This window comes from Protopterus annectens, chromosome 3.part0, assembly GCF_019279795.1.
Source record: "Protopterus annectens isolate FY-2018-M chromosome 3.part0, PAN1.0, whole genome shotgun sequence".
NCBI classification, from domain to species: Eukaryota; Metazoa; Chordata; order Ceratodontiformes; family Protopteridae; genus Protopterus; species Protopterus annectens.
Window position 1 is genome coordinate 72,139,940 of NC_056731.1, and position 16,077 is coordinate 72,156,016.

Consider the following 16,077-nt stretch of genomic DNA (forward strand, 5'->3'; position numbering starts at 1 on the left):
TGGGGTATGGTGGGGGATCTGTAGCAAGCTACTATTTGTATAGCAGTTATGGCCAGAGTTAATTGCACTTGGATAACCTCTGATGCATTGTGCTAAGCAACTAGCCTGGAGGTGTAGATATCCTTAGGATATATGGACACACCTCCACCGTGGGTGTTCCGGACCTGGTTACATGACTGAAAGGTGTGGTATGAGTAATAGCCTGGTAGTGCAGGGGTGCTCTCTGGAGCCTAGAAGCAGGTCCAGTCACTGCACAGATATCAAACTGGTCCATTATATGGAGTGCCTCGGGTGAGTGCGATTGAGATTAAGATGTCAAGCATTGAGTAGCATTACCCTCAGGTTTTGCTTGCCTGTTCCTGTCATGGTGGTGAATATGTTATTTGAACTGTGCCTAAAACAGGCACTATAGGAGCAGCAAGAGCCTTGGCCATTATCCAGAATCCCAGGGCCGACAGGTGCAGGCCATTTGTGCCAAAGCATCGTGTTCTGTCGACCATGCCATTCAAAACAGACAGATACTGGATACCCTTGGAATGACACCAGAAGCATAGCCAATTGTTGAAGTAAATAATTTTGTCCTTATACTGCGTTATCAGTCTGGACGATGGCAGAATGCTACTCAGGGCTTGGGTGATATCTGCCTGGGCTACAAGATCAGAGAGCTATTCCATGTCTCTTTACATGTAGTCCAGGAAGGTACATCTCAGGGCATTCACACTAACATGGACAATGACACAGTCATATTTTACCTGTTGAGGAGTGACCTGAGTGCATAGGTTATGTTGCAGATCCTGTTACCCAACAGGCAGCTGACAGTAACTATCGCCTTGTGTAGCCTGGTGAGTGGGACATCAGTGTGACTGCCTATAGAGTCACCTATGACTAGTGTGCTGGGTACATTATTTTGCCCTATTGGATGTGATTGATGGGCACACTGAGTCTGCGGGCTATAAGTCATTGATGTTGTGTTGGGGAATGGGGGCTGCCTGCGTTTCTGCTTTGGAGTTGTCTGTTGCCTAGACAGAGTAGTATTGAGAGGCTCCGCAAATGTTGTGTTACTATGTGTGGCCTGTGGTGGTGGAGATTTAGTGAGACTATGTGATGAGTGTGGTGTGGTGCAAATGTTTAACTTCCCCACATGATTGTCAAGTTCAGTCTGGGTTGAAGAGAGCTTTACCTCCAGCATGGCTAGATATGTGCATCTCCTACAGGTTGCAGTGTTGGGTGTTAGGAGGGGAGTATTGACTGTGTTCATGAGACAATAGCTATATTGCCTCAAGATGCCCATTTTCATCATATAAACAGGTGAGAACACTGGGAATTGACACTTGGACATGCCTGAATATATAACTATTTCCCTCTAGATAAGTGAGGAAAGTGTGTACAAGAGCTGTTTTACTCTAAGCAAGTGGGAAATGTAAGTACAAGCAGTGTTTACCTGTAGGTAATGAGGAGGATTGAGTGCTATAGTAATTAGTAGTTCATGTAGTGCTTACATGTTCTGAACAAGTGCTAAGCATGAATAAGGAATACAGATAGGGTGTTGGATAACATAAACACACTGCCCCCCCAACAGGTACACAATCATATATCCATGAACACTACAGAGCCCCTGTAACCATAACTATGATGGTACAAGGTGCATTCAGGCTGCATGGGACCTGTCCACATCCCTGGTTGTATCATACACATATGGCAAAACAGTTTGCTCTACACATACACATCATATACAACATAGCTTGATGTCAGTCTGTGAAAACACTGAATGGTGCACACCAACAGGTATCACAACCCACAAAGTGGAGACACCACTCATAATGGGAGGCACTGCACTACTACCCTGCTGAGTCTGGTCTGAAAGGCCATGAACCTTAATCAACGTATATGTTGTCAACAGTACAGATGTAGATGACAGTAAGGATGATTTCACACTGCATATCATACCTGTATCAGGTCATAGGACATTGTCACCCATACTGTGTTCCACCTACACTCAGTATACTAGATGTACATTCGTATGTCACAGGAGTGTTCTGCTAGTAGACTGTTGACAGAACCAACACTACTGAAGGTGTCTGATTAATATGCGTGTATCACACCAGTGCCAGCTACAGTAAGACAGGGTTAATTTGTTGTACTCCCCCTCATTGTAGACCATACCACACAGACAAATGGGAGGCATCTGCCTATGTAAGTATGTGAATGGATATGACTAGGAGCAATAGCTGACTCACTGTTGAGGACAACATACAGAAGGGGCTTTGTGAGTGAGGTGTGTGACATATATGCACAATCTGACAGCTGCATATTGCATTGTCACCGCTAGGTTAATAACCCTGTACCCATGAACTAACACCTTGGCAGCGGTCAACATAATGGACACATTGTGTAAGTGATGCTGCTCTGCAGTTTTCCTCCCTGAGATAGTGACGTCACCAAGCCTTTTAGGTAGTCATAAGTGGCAACCCTAGTCATGACAGGGTGCCATCCATGAATATAGAGATCATTGTTCAGCCATACTCATCACTCAGGTGATTTATATCAGATCACCTATCACCTTTAAGGGGTATTGGCCATGTTTGGATGGCCAACACCAGCCTTCACAATTCTCATCTCCACTATGTAGCATAATGCCTACCCTGCATAAAGCCATATCCAACACTGTGATGTTGGACATGCTACACATACATATCCTGATCTCAAATACATACATCATGAACATCCACCTTCCTAGTACAAGGATCGCCATATGCTGGACAGATCCTTATGCCATACACGTTACATACTCCTGCCATACTATGCATCCCTGTCCAGCAAAGCTGCACATTTCACCTGTGTCAGACATGGTGTGATGACCACATGGTAGATGTATCATTAACCGTGTGGATCAGTTATGTGGCACTGCTTCACCTGGCGCCAGAAACACAGCTGTCAGCTACAGCTAGGTAACCTTACATCCTAGGCTCATACATGGCCCAGGGCATACAGACTACTAGATGACCTTGGCCGTACATGCTATAGTTGATAACCATCCCTGCAAATACCATCAGGCTAGCCAGTGTCCATGTGTATCACATGTGCAACACAGGCAATACGTGGCAGTATGTTGAACTGCTGTACAGTGCCATGTAGATGTATATGGCAAAACACATGCATGTAAAACCTTTCGTGTGTATGACTGCAGTGTCACAGGTCATGTCCATTAAGGGAGTGTAAGTGTTTATATGTGACATATACACAGCATCAAGGTCGACAGCATTAATGTGGACACATCCAGGCATGTGCTGATAGGTAAGAACACCAGTACAGGCAAACAGACATGCCCACATCAAGACAGCATCCACGTGGAGTATGAGCAATGTAATCAGGTGACACATGCATATATGGTGATAATATCCAATCCCCATTGAGTGTCACATGTGTGTGACACAAACATATCAGTGCTGTCAGTGTCATGAAGATTTGCAAAGACAACTATTTATACATAATAAATGTGATACACATGTATGTGCAGCTGTATCTCTGTGCATCTTTGAGATACTGTGACATGTCTCCATCATTATGTCTTCCAGATATGCTGCGAGCAAGGCTACCAGCCTATACACGCTTGGAAGATGAGGCCTTCATACCTTACCTCCAAGACAACTATGATGTCCTGTTTAGCCATGTGCCACAGGATGCACAGCAGTAGGATGACCTGTGGCAGGAACTTCACAGGAGGGTTAATGATGTGGGTGGCCATAACCACACATACCAGCAGGTGCGCAGACACTGTACAGAACTAATCAGATGGGCAAAACAGTGTGCAAATGCAATCACCACGGAACAAGGTGCAACAGGTGGTGGGCCACCAACCCAGCCCCCACTCACATGTACTGAGGAGATACTGGCCAACCTGGGGACACCGGCAGAACAGCATCCACAAGCCTTAGCTGACATCGTGGAGGTGGGTGTCTCTCAACCACCAAGCCTGGAATTGCCTGGTAAGTCACTACTGCACATATAACTATTATATCCCATATAGTTGCATGTGTCACTGTGCAATATGTAATGTAACATCATATGCAAGGTATGTATACACACATGCCGCATACTATAGTATGCTACTCTGTGTATGCACACATGTGCCTACTCCGTAGAGTATTCTATTGTACTGGCGAATGTGTTAACATGCACATTGCACCCTGTAGCTGTCATACAGGCATGGATAATGATCATACTGCTGTGTCACCCTTATATAGGTACCTCTGGCATTCCACTAAGACAGCAGCCCGTTGCAGGTGAGACAGTTATAAGTATCAGGCATATTAAAGCACAGATATATTCACCATGTGGCCATTTAACACATGTACACATAATGTATGGTCCTGTCACAATATACAGGTCGCATCTGCAATCCATCACAATGGCTACCCATGTGCAATGCTTACAAACTATGTGAAACACTGACATGAAACCTCACAAACGGTCATTGCTAGATATGTAGATAGCTGTGCATACAATGGTGGAGGTGTTGTTCAATGTAGGAACATGTACTACACATCAGAACTACACATGTGGGGTACACAAACAGTACTACACAGTGAGCTGGAGTATGGGCAGCCCACAGGATTCACCGGTGCGGATTATGCCCCTGCTATGAATGCACACATTGTGATGTGCCATCTGACATGTCCATGACATGTAGTGGGCCGGTTGCAACATTGTCTCACTATCCCATAAAACAAACAGAGGCGATCTCTGCTTAACATACAAGGCCATGTCAAACCCAGAGCTGTTGGACATGCTACACTTAAAGAAATCCCAATCCCTCAGAGCTACACGCTCCAGGGATCTAAACCTTGTCATCACAATAAACAAAACATGCTGGAGGGATAGGTTCCTGACCCAGAGACTCCACAGACTCTGGAATAGATTGCCCATACATGTCAAGCAGAGTGCCTCTTTGGACCTCTTCAAGAGGAACCTTGACGATTGGATGGGAGAAAGGAAATTCACCCCAGGGATCACGTCAGTCGCCCTGCTACATAGGGGTCCAGGAAAGTAAATAATGTGGGAAGAAATAGCCAGGGAATTGTTATGGCTAGGCTTGTATAGGCCCTAGGGCTGATAGCCTAGTACCAACCTATGAACCTATGAACCTATGAACCCCACATACCAAACATACAACCCTTTGTCTGCATAACCTTGTGGACAGTGGAGTATATGACATCTATGGGTGTATGTCATATGGGACAACACAGTCAAGTGAGATAGACAGCCATCACAACCATTTGGCCAACACATGTTCACACATGGCCATGGAGGATGGCCAGAGACATGTAGCAGCACACAGTAGATGCAATGTGTTTGTGTGTACACCCTATTGTACACTGGCTCCACATGGTCCAACTATAGCCTTTGTTGAATGGTTATATTGCAGATGTGGAACACTAGACATCCTACAGGCCTGTGCACAGCTTGTGGAGGCATAACATCATTCGACCACATAAGATGTGTTGAACATCATGACTGTGTCACAGCATGACAGTAGTCACCTGTACAGCATCCACATACATACACAGACAACTACATCAGGCCACAGATACAGTACATTTCCCTTGCTGCTGTTGGACATCACTGTCAGCCGTGCACCTCGTGTGTGTGGTACACAAATGTCATGTGGGACATGGTGTATTGACAAGTCTGCCATGTGTGGACATGGTTGCCAAGCAGCTAAAATATGTTTGCAGATGTGCATGGGTGTCATCCGTATGGCCTTCAGTGACCTGTGTCACACATTCCACATCATGGTTTAGTGTGTATACACCTCAGCGACATGGGCCACAATCCACAATATATATGTATTGTGTATGCACACAGTCATGGCTATGCACTGTTTCTGTACTTCACAATGTATAGCAATATAGACGCCTCATAATACCCTACAATGGTCATGCACATCTGCTAAATGTGCATTTTATCTGTAGGGCAGACATTCAACACTGCAATGTGACACCATTACCCCACTGTATATGTGACAGGACACCATTGTGTTAAACATGTATGCATGTCAATGCACACGTCAGCAGATTACATGTCATACTACATGTTAATGTCAAGGTCATATGCCACACATCAGCCATGTGTACTGTTAACCTGTGCTGGTCCACATGGTGTAACACTGGGATGTATGCTTACTACCATGATTGTGTGAAATGCATGGCTTCTGCTATGACACCTGCATGCTGTTATGTGCAACCCAGGGATGTATAATAACTACCACTATTATTGTCTGAGCTGCATGCCGTCTGCTGTACCACATGCATGTTGCATGCCTTCTGTTATATCACATGCATGTTGTGTGTCTGTGTGTGTCTGTGTGTGTGTGTGCATTGTAATGTAGAGTCTTTGTCTGCCCTCACAGGTGATGTAGTTGTGTTACCCTCCTGCAGTCCATCTGATGTTAGTGTCCCCACAGGCTCTAGCAGTGATGATGAACATATGCTTGAGGCACAGGCAGGGTTGTCAGGGGCTGAATCTGTGCCATTGGTTGCCATTCCACCTATATCCCCCTCATCCCCGCACACAGATCTCATGCCAACACATACCCCATCACCAGTGGCCATAGAGGAAGGAGAGTTGGCATGTGGTAGCTTGGAACAGGAAAGTGTGGTGGCTATGGAAGGTGTGTATTCACTCCATGGTGTCAAGCAAATGACTGGAGATGGCTCACACAGGCATGTGGCCAGTGCTGCTCATAGTAGGACCTCTGGCTGACATGCCCCTGCAGGACAGAGTGCAGCAGCTGGTGTCACCAGATGCATGTTTCAGGCTGAAATGGCGGCACAGGCACGTGCTGAATGGCAGAACAGAGAAGGGCAGAGGCTTCAGAGAGCTGCTATCCATTCTTTAAATAACAACATCCAGGCAATGGCAAATGCTCAACAGCAGATTGCTGAGGTTTTGGACAGATGATTGGGTGACATGGTTGGAATCTTTGACTGTGGCGTGACAATCCACGAGCTTGAGCTGTCTGTGCTGGAACATCTGGTAGGAGTGAGGCGTAGGGCACGTGGATGTAGGCCAGCTGTGTCACCTGGTGCAGGTCTATGTGAAAGAGCTACCTCACATGGCTGCTCCCATAGTGGCGGTAGCAGCAGCAGTACAGCTGGTGCTGCGCTGATCACACCAGGACACAGCAGGCCATGTGCACGTGGCCCTGGATGGTCCCAACAGGGACATGGTTCCAGTGGGCATGTGTCATCGGACAGTACCCAATCTGCACCTCTGCCTGGTAGTGCCCGTGCAACCCTTGGCAGGCACAGGTCACGTGGCCATGGCCGGACACCGTGAGCTGTAAAACCTGGTCTGTACAGTCTGGAGCTGTCAATAATACCCTTGTGTAGGCCAGACACATGGCAGAACTGTGTGCACACATACACGCTCACACCAGAAACATCTGTAGGACACTGCAACACACACATGCATAACAACCACACATGGCCAATTAGATCACAGGCCCTAACCCACACACATGATGTCATCCATTGGTGCAGCCTAGGCCCCTGGCAAACATTATCACCCTGTGCATATGATGATGCATGTTCCGCATCCCTATCATCCACACCATCAGTGCAGGGACATGCTCATATGGTCTGATGCACAAGGTGAACAGAATAGGGAGATAAGTGTAGATTACAATTGTTGTGTACTGTTGACATGCAGCAGACATACCATGTAGTACAGCTTTAGAATGCATTGTTTTCTGTTCACAGTATGTGTCTTGGTAACAACAGTAACAGCATGTTGGTCATGATGTCCTGCTTCCCTCCTTCAGGCCTAATTGCATGTGCCGTTGAGTGTCAGTGTTTGCAGTTAGTTTCCCATGTGCAAATGTAGACTACTCACAGGTATGTATGGCAATACCAGAATGCTATTTGTAGCCTCAACCTCTGTGTTAGAAAGGCTGACATTCCAAAGATGTCTACACATCTACTGATCCAGGAGCATGGGAGCTGTGTACTAAGCTACAGTGGCTACAGACGTGACATCCATACCAGGTGACATTACAGGTACAGCTACATGGGGCGGAGAGTTTACATAGCAGTCTAGCTGATGACAAGGGTAGAGGCCAGTTGATAGTGTGAGGCCTCACTGTGTAGCAGTAATACACATTCACATTGCAGGATGCGAATACACAACTACACACACACACACACACACACACACACACACACACACACACACACACACACACACACACACAGGTATTCACACAGATGTATTCAGACACACAGTAACAAGCCCACACTCATGGGGTCAATGACACTGTAACACACACACACACACACACACACACACACACACACACACACACACACACACACACACACACACACTTGATAGTGTTGAGGTGAGGACCCCTGACTATGTGGTAATCACCATTACAGTACTGTGCACCTACATGACGCGACACAGAGAATACACAAGTACAGGTAGTCAGTAATGCCTAAGATCAACGGCATCAACAGGGTAGTAGATTGCATCACCTGGAGGGGTTAGGGGTCCTATCTGTTCACTATGGTAACATACATCCTCACTCCATGGACCAGACAGCCATACATACATACACACACACACTCACACACACACACACTGTGGAGTCCACAATTGAATGCACCTATGTCATGCACATACAGATAGCACATATGTGTGTAATACACACCCCACCCCTGCCTATGTCTTGCTTTCTACAATGCAGTATGTACAGATCTCTACAACAGTGTACAGGAGAGTGAGTAACAATTGGGATGTATTCTATTCCCCACCATACGTGACATATATGGACACACAAGCAAACACACATGGCAGTACTGTGAATCAAACACCTGCTATCTTATGATACGTATGACAGACATGTAGCAGTATTGCCCGCATTACAATGTGTACTAATGCTATCTTTGGCAATTGTGCTTATATATGCACATGGGAGGTCTTACGTGTTACAGGTGTCAAGTGATTTGCAGTCAATGACACCATGATCGCTGTGTAGGTTGTATGTGTTCCCCTTCAACTAACAGAACCATAGCTTAGTGTTTGCACATGTTATTGTAGGACTACTTGTGACACACCTGTGAGCTGTCCTCAGCAAACATCCATCTGCAAAGAAGCCCCACCACTTAGTTATGCCCATACATCCATCCATACCTGATGTACATCTTACCATACTGTCAGCATATCACCATATTCAGTTGGCAATGATGAGGCTGCATTGCAACTGCATGTTGTAGTAAGACACATATCACCTGCAAACATCAGCTACTGCACACTCATGATAGCTGAATGCACACCACTACATGTACATATGTGTAAGTCCTACATTTCTGTCATTTTGCCATGTTTGTAGGCATTGCAATTGGTGGACATGTGTGATGACATACATGACACATGGACTGTTGTATAATATGATAGTTGTCATGGGTAACCAGTACAGAGGGAATGTTAACTCAGTCAACATTGATATCACACCTTATGTACTGTTAGCATTCAACAGCCATGGACCTAAATTCCATGTGCATGTGTGTAATTGCTGTAGCCACCTGTCTGCACAAAGGACAACAACTGCTATGCTATATACATATGTGTTGTGTGTGTGTGTGTGGCATGTACATATCCATGGCAGGTACATGTATGTCATATCCAAACATGAGGGTGTCTACTGGTGTACAGCAACAGTCATCTGTTACTGCTGTATATGACCCAGGGCCCCGTCATATGTACAGCCAACCTGGTTATGAACTGTGGTATCATTGCATTGCATAACACATGATGCAACTGTGTCAGTACATGGGTAGTCTGCAGAGTTGATGTAGAGCAAGGTACAGTCCACTGGTCATGGGTCACATGGTGTTGTACTATTATATGCCCTACCATATGTCTGGATGTGTGTTGCTGGAACAAGGACATGGTGATGTCTGAGGGCTACATCCTAGAATGTGGCTTTTGACACTGTGATCTGTACCTGACACATCTGTGATGCCTTTTGAGGGTGTACTGGTCAGTACATGTGAGTGGTCTTTATGTACGTGGGGACACCACCACCTGGAGTGGTCCGAACCTGTGTTATGGCCCACATGTCTGGTTCCTTGGTATACGGTGGTAGTGCTATTGTGCACAACTGAGCCTTCAGCCAGGTGTTCCTCACTGCACAGATGTCAGTATTCCCCATTGTTGGATCTACGTTGGGCAGCTGTGATTACGAACGCTACACATCTAGCACTGTTTAGCATACACATACAATGCAGTTGTCCTCTAGGTGTCAGGGTGTTAACCTGGTCTCAGGACATTCGACTATGAATGGCACTATATGGGCGAAGTAGCCACTCCTGGCAGGACATCACCACGGGTGGTAGTAGTGTGCCAGGTATAGATTGGTACATCTAAGGTGACGGACAGCAGCAGACGTTGTGTAGAAGACCAGTGTCAGATATATATAGTGCAGCGTTCCTGCTAACAATGACAACTATTGACACCGGAGTACATTACAATGTGTTGTTCACTTCTAACTGTAATAGCATGGCCACTGTGCCCTTCCGTGTTTAGAATCAGAGTGCATACAAAACAGCCCTGTGCTACTAAGTGTGTGAGCATGCACAGTATAATGTTGTGTAGCTGGACACATAGTGCATTCCAAACGGCCGTGTGCTACTAAGTGTGTGAGCATGCCCAGTGACACATGTTGGTTATGTGCCTCTATGTGTATGGGCATGGCCATTGTAACCCTGTATAGCGATAGTAGTCGTCCAGTCAACAGATGGCCATACTCCACTTCAGGATGAATTCCTACATTGAACACACAGGTTCACAGATATACACCATAACTGCCAGCATCCATGTCGATGTCCACATTCCTAGAAGGTCATATTGACATTCTTGAAAGGTGTAGTGTCTGTGGCGCGGCTCACATCTATGCAGTATTGTAATAGTGGTCTGTAGATAGGCAGTTGTCCTGATCCCACCACTGGCGTGTGTGTTTGTCTCCGTCTGCCTGGGGACAGAAATATGGTTTTAGACTGCTCACACTCCATACAATCCCTATTGCCGTCTTTGCCAATGCTGATGATGTCACCCACCTAGAAGTACACCTCTGGGAGTGCTATGTTCCAGTAATCTTGGTAGTGTGTTCTGTAAGTGCGTAATGCTGTAGTGTGATAAGATAGTTAGGTTGGTGTTCTAATCCCAGCTATGTCAACTGTGTGTGTGTGTGTGTGTGTGTGTGTGTGTGTGTGTGTGTGTGTGTGTGTGTGTGTGTGTCTCCTTTTGTCTGGGAACAGAATAATGCTTTTAGACTGCTCACACTCCATACAATCCCTATTGCTGTCTTTTCCAATACTGATGATGTCACCCACTTAGAAGTACACCTCTGGGAGTGCTGTGTCCCAGTAATCTCAGTAGCGCATTGTGTAACTACATAATGCTGTAGTGTAATTACGTAAATAGGTCAGCGTTCTAATCCCAGCCATGCCAACTGTGTGTGTGTGTGTCTGTCTGCGTGGGGTCAGAAATATGCTTTTAGACTGCTCACACTCCATACAATCCCTATCGCCGTCTTTGCCAATGCTGATGATGTCACCCACCTAGAAGTACACCTCTGGGAGTACTGAGTCCCAGTAATCACAGTAGCGCATTCTGTAACGGCGTAATGCTGTAGTGTGGTAAGGTAGTTAGGTTGGTGCTCTAATCCCAGCCATGCCAACTGTGTGTGTCTCCATCTGCCTAGGGACAGAATAATGCTTTTAGACTGCTCACACTCAATACAATCCTTATCGCTGACTTTGCCATTGCTGATGATGCTACCCATCTAGAAGTACACCTCTGGGAGTGCAGTGTCCCAGTAATCTCGGTAGTGCATTGTGTAACTGCGTAATGCTGTAGTGTAATAAGGTAGTTAGGTTAGTGTTTGAATCCCAGCCATGCCAACTGTGTGTGTGTGTGTCTTTGTCTGCCTGGGGACAGAAATATGCTTTTAGACTGCTCACACTCCATTCAATCCCTATTGCTGTCTTTGCCAATGCTGATGATGTCACCCACCTAGAAGTACACCTCTGGGAATGCTGTGTCCCAGTAATCTCAGTAGCGCATTGTGTAACTGCATAATGCTGTAGTGCAATAAGGTGATTAGGTCAGTGTTCTGATCCCAGCCATGCCAACTGTGTGTGTGTCAGAAATATGCTTTTAGACTGCTCACACTCCATACAATCCCTATCGCTCTCTGTGCCAATGCTGATGATGTCACCCACCTAGAAGTACACCTCTGGGAGTACTATGTCCCAGTAATCTCAGTAGCGCATTCTGTAACTGTGTAATGCTGTAGTGTGGTAAGGTAGTTAGGTTGGTGTTCTAATCCCAGCCATGCCGACTGTGTGTGTCTCCGTCTGCCTGGAGACAGAATAATGCTTCTAGACTGCTCACACTCCATACAATCCCTATCGCCGACTTTGCCATTGATGATGATGCCACCCACCTAGAAGTACACCTCTGGGAGTGCCATGTTCCAGTAATCTTGGTAGTGTGTTCTGTAACTGCATAATGCTGTAGTGTGATAGAATAGACAGGTAGGAGTTCTATTCCAAGGCATGACAAGTGTGTGTGTTGATGTCTGTGAATGGCTAGCTACTGGGTGTGTTGAGGTGCGTGTTTTGTTGTTTTCCTACATAGTGGCCATAAATGTCACAATCGGCCAAGAGACTGGGTTGGCAAGACATACCCATACATTCAGCAATAGGTCTGGTGAGTAAGGTCAGCAGCCCTAATCTTACCCTGAATACAGTTTGAACATAATGCAGGAGGCGCATGTGGTTTCCTTTTCATTCTTGTCTAATGCTTTGGTGTCACGTGGTTCGCTGTTGAGATATATATTCTATATCTACATATGTGTGTGCATATGTATATGTATATATATATATATATATATATATATATATATATATATATATATATATATATATATATATATATATATCTATAGATATATATATATATATATATATATATATATATATACACACACATATATATATATGTGGACATTAGCACACAGAAATCTACATGATGGAATACATGTCCTATACTGTTGAATGCCTGTGCTGGATGAGCTGTACATGATAACCTCAGATGTATATATATCTGCCATGGCTTAGTGGTAAAGCACATCGTCTGTGGTGTGCAGGGTCCTGGTTTCAAGCCGTGCAGAGGACGGTTGTTTTGTTGCTAGGAAGAAAAAGGGACATTGAATATGGCAATGTCAGTCGACAACATACTGAATGGTCATACTGACCATGCTCACACACTTAAACACATGAAGGCCAGGTCTGCAAACACCAGTGGTCTGGACATATCTGACAGTACATTCCTATACTGCTGAATGACTGTGCTGTATGATATGTTTGTGTTACTGTCTGTTGTCTATATATCTTTCATGGCGTATTGGTAATTCACATTAGCTGTGTGTGCAGGGTCCTGGTTCCAACCCTTGCAAAGGATGTTCATTTGCTTGCAGAGCAGAACATGCCCATTGGATACGGATGGAGTAAGGCACATTAAAGCAGTTTGGAGTGGTTGTGCATGGGTTTGCACAGTGTTAAGCACTGCTAACCTCTGGTTATAGCTTCTTACATTCAGTTAGCCTCTACATTGCTTTACCAGTGCAATACTCGCATACTGGTCGTCAATCAAGCTTACAGCCGCTCGCTCACGCACTTGCACATGCACCAACATTGTTGCTTGCATGTGTCACTCACACCCCTGGGTGGGAGCGATGACCACAATATTACCTTGTGATACCTATTACATTGGACTACATGACTACAGTATCGGGAATGGCTGCCCATTAGGTGACGGAATGGCGTTCGACTGTACGGTATTGGCGGCCTGTCCAGTGAATTAATCATTTTATTTGTGTGTTCCTCATACAATCTGCTCTCGTCTGGCTGATACATGGGTACTGATACTCTTCAGTACAGACAAGTAATTGGCTCTTGGGAGCCAAATCCGTCTGCCGAGTCATGCTAGCGGATACCTATTGTAGGTTTGCCACCTTGTAAATTGTCCAAGGTGGGGCTTTAGGGTTAACACCTGTCCCACTTTGCGAGGGACAGTCCCTCTTTAGGCAGTTGTGTTCTGGGGAAATAATCAAGACATAGCAAATGTCCTGATTACAGGACGATATTATATTCTACGTTTCTTTAATAGTTACATGAAACAGTTATTTTATATATGACGCTTCTATATGTTATGTGAAGTAGCATAAGCAATTAAAATGTTACAAGACTAACTTTTATTTGTGCAAATAAGTATAATTCTGTACTATGTGCAGCTGTGGGTATGTTTTGTCCTGGAAAGTCTGACATTTCTACAGAACATGTCCCACTTTGATCATTTGGAATGGTGGCAACCCTATAGGATCTGTATGTAGAGATGTATGTAGAGATGTCAGAATTTGCAGGGCAGCACATACCTCCAGCCAGTAGAAAGGAGAGTACTTTACTGATTTGCCTAAATAAAAGAGTATTCTTGTAGCATTATACTTGCTTATACTGTTTCTTATAACATTTATGTGTTCCAGATACAAAATAATTGTTTTATGCAACTACTACATACAATTTAGGAATTCTTTGACCTAAATCACTGGACATTTGCCATAAGTCCATTTATTTTGCAGGACACACCTGCCCAAAGGGTAGTGTCCCTCGCAAAGGTGGACAGGTGTTAACTTCAACCTATTATTCTATCATCTTTCTAAGTTAGTCAGCGGAATATGCACTTTTTGTCACTAGCAGACCTCTCATATGAATTGGGAAGAGTGATCACTGAATCAGGGACACATAACACTGTCAGGGACACATTTCGATGTTTGGTGCTATTAACCTGACACATTGACAGTGCCAGAGCATATGTATACATACACATTATTGTCTGAGGTACATACTGTTTATGACTCTTACATGTCATTATTCATTATGTGTAATTTGCAACCTGTCTTAATATCACAAGTTCTAGGGGGGTTTAGTTGGGACTGTGTTAGATTACGATTCGTAATCACGGACGTCCATGGTAATCGGGGACAGGTCAATGATATGGTCCATATGTGTTCCCCCGATGATTTACGAACTATCCAGTAGATGTGCTCTTAAGGTTTGGGAGGTATGGGCATCTGCTATACCCACATCAGAATATTATGTAGATTCACGGGGTGGTCCTAATACATCTCTGCCAGCCAACACCTACACACCTAGGCCCATAATCGCATACCCACAGTTCTGTTACCTGACACTCCTCTACAGCACTCATCCTTACTGTGAGCACAGGTGGGGTATGAACACACCCCTACACACTGCCCACTCTCCCCGTGTCAGATCACATGTCGCACATTGTGTCAACCCATGTGATACCAGGCTTGCACAACCTACTGTTCCGTGTACAGATACATCCTGGTCACATCAATCATTACTGGGCTTGCCTAGAAGAACAGAATTTTTGGTGTCCCACAAGGGACATCGCTGTCCATGTTTAAAGTGTAGACCTTCTAGATCTCTCCCACTGGTAGTTTGCTACTGGTGGTCTGGGAAGCAGTGTTGCATTTACCTTTATTGCGTGTCTGTATGTCTCAGCGGCCTAGCTGGTGGGGTGGGTGGGAGGTAGACGTTTGTTTACTGGACCTCCCACCAACATATGCCCTGTCAGAACATATGTTACCCGTAACTGCTGTAATGTAACCTAAGCATATACATGTGTATATTTAATGTAATATATATATATATATATATATATATATATATATATATATATATATATATATATATATATCTACATTGATATATACAGATATATCTGCATATGTATGTATATTCATATTCTGCTGTCTAGATATATATATCTATACATCTATTTGCGTGTGTATCTATATATATATATATATACATATATATATATATATTTATGTATATATATACATTTGTGTGTCTGTAGACCAATACATTCCCCACTCATACACACTTACACATGTGTAATGGTGTTTATATATGCTTCACCAGC